The following is a 2,298-nucleotide window of genomic DNA, read 5'->3' on the forward strand; positions in this document are numbered from 1 at the left end:
GGGCGGGGCCGACAGGGCAGTGGTGAGCGCAGAGAGCGGGCGGTGGAGGAGGGCTTGCTGAGGCGTCTGCAACCGCCCGGCTGGAAACTCCTTTTCGCCGCGGCGCCTATTGCCGAGGCCAGTCGTTTGTAGCGGCGCTGCTCGTTTCTGTGTGCCTGTCTCCGGCCCTGCCGTCCCGGGGCTCTGCTGGGACTCTTTGCCCGTCTGTGCGCAGGCTGTGCGGGGCTGCGCTTGAGCGGGCGGTGGAGGAGGGCTTGCTGAGGCGTCTGCAACCGCCCGGCTGGAAACTCCTTTTCGCCGCGGCGCCTATTGCCGAGGCCAGTCGTTTGTAGCGGCGCTGCTCGTTTCTGTGTGCCTGTCTCCGGCCCTGCCGTCCCGGGGCTCTGCTGGGACTCTTTGCCCGTCTGTGCGCAGGCTGTGCGGGGCTGCGCTTTGGAACCCAGTGTCGCGGTGCTTTATGAACTCGGCAGCATAGCTGGCGTATTCGTTTGCTACAGCTCCGAAACTTACCGTAGTGCATGTGTTTAGGCTGTCTTAAGGATTTAGTTGTGAGTTGTCGTAGGCTCCGGTGTGCCTCATTCATCATACGTATTGCAGCTACTTCTTCAAGTGTTCTAAATCCATCTTCTCCCCTACGAACTTCAAATCCTTTGGGGCCACTTTCAATAGCCCTGCTCTAAAGAGGTTTATTCATGCCAAATGCTATGATGTGGGGACGGGCAGAGTTATCAATCAAAATAATGCTTCACAGAGACTTTTGTTTTACTATGATTTTTATTTTATGTGAACCTCTTGGGGTAGGGGTTTTTTGTGTACAAGCACAGTTAGGGAAAATGTTTGGCTTATGGTGCAGCATTTAGACACTGTTACAAAGCACAAGAGAATAACTTGGTCCTTTTATTTCAGAGACACTGCAGAGAAGATTCCCAGCTGGCTTACTGCATACTCCAAGGAAGACACAATTGAAGGTAGGTACAAATTTCTTGGGAGTTCAGGCTGCTTCTCTCTGCACCTGGGAAGCATCCTTAATGTGCCTATCATTGTCTTTGATGATCAGTTTCTTCTTTGGTTGTACGTGATTGACTGTTTCGTATGTATGTTAACTACTGTTTTTAAGAATGATTTGTGATATCATTAGCTGAACTGCGTGTTACTTTACTGCTTTTCTTGCTAGTCTGTGCAAGTGACAACAAGAGGACCTCTTCCTGTGTTTCACCTGCCACCTGCCTGAGCTCATACTGCACTTTGCATAGATGAAAGCAGAAAAGCATCGTGACTTCTTTGTAGTCCTAAGATATGCAGAACAATCAGGCAGCAGGGAGTAGCAATATTTTCATTTTGTTCAATTTGCCTATTGTATTGGGTTTCTGTGAGGGTTGTTTTTTGTTAGCGGGGAAGGGGCTATGGAGATAGCTCCTGTAAGAAGCTGCTAGAAGCTCTCCTGGCTCCAATTTTGGACGCACCTCTGACCAAGGCCAAGCCAATCGGCGCCTCTGTGAATGATGCATTTAAGAAGGATGCAGTGCGTGGCCCACCTTCTCTTGTCCCTGGCCTTGACCAGTGTGGCCCCAGTGTGGGTGGTGCAGCCCTGGCCCCAGATTAATCTCATGCTCAAGCCCCACTGCAGCTCCAACCCAAAAGAGCTGAGAACTCTTCAAGCACAGCAGAAGAAACCAGCAGTGGAGAGAGAGGTGGGAGATGTAAGGAGAACAACTGTGCAGACACCAAGGTCAGTGAAGAAAGGTGGTGCAGGAGGTGCCATGTTTACATACCATACAAGCAGCATCACTTGTAGAAGTGAGTGCTGTCTGGAAAAAGATGCCGTTAGTTTCAGAAAGTACAGCCACTTAGAAGACACTTAGCTGAAAATACAAAAGCAGAAAGTTGCACTGGGTTGTGCTGTGGACAGTGACAGAGATGAGAACAGGACCAGGTCTCCTGTCATTATTTGGTGTCATATAAGAAGATCTGAATGTGCCCATTTTGCTTTCATTTTTTTGAGGAGAACTTCTTTCTGTGTTTGCCAGTAATGCTGGGAACAAGGTTTGTATATGAAACACTGGCTCATTTTCTTGGAAATGGGGTTGTGAGCTTCTGCAAAGTGAGGTTTTCTTTGGAGCTTTACCCTGGGTGCAGGATCTTGGGATCAAAAGCAGTGCCTCATCCATTTCTGCTGTAAAATAACTGAGGTTCTTGCTCATACTTTCCTTGATATGCAGCTCAGAAATAAAACTTTGCCTCTGCTTCTCCTCTGTCTCTGCAGGCTTGTGTCCTGTCATGGTGAATGAGAGGCATAAT

This window comes from Mesitornis unicolor, unplaced genomic scaffold (genome assembly GCF_000695765.1).
Source record: "Mesitornis unicolor isolate BGI_N332 unplaced genomic scaffold, ASM69576v1 scaffold31573, whole genome shotgun sequence".
Lineage (NCBI taxonomy): Eukaryota > Metazoa > Chordata > Aves > Mesitornithiformes > Mesitornithidae > Mesitornis > Mesitornis unicolor.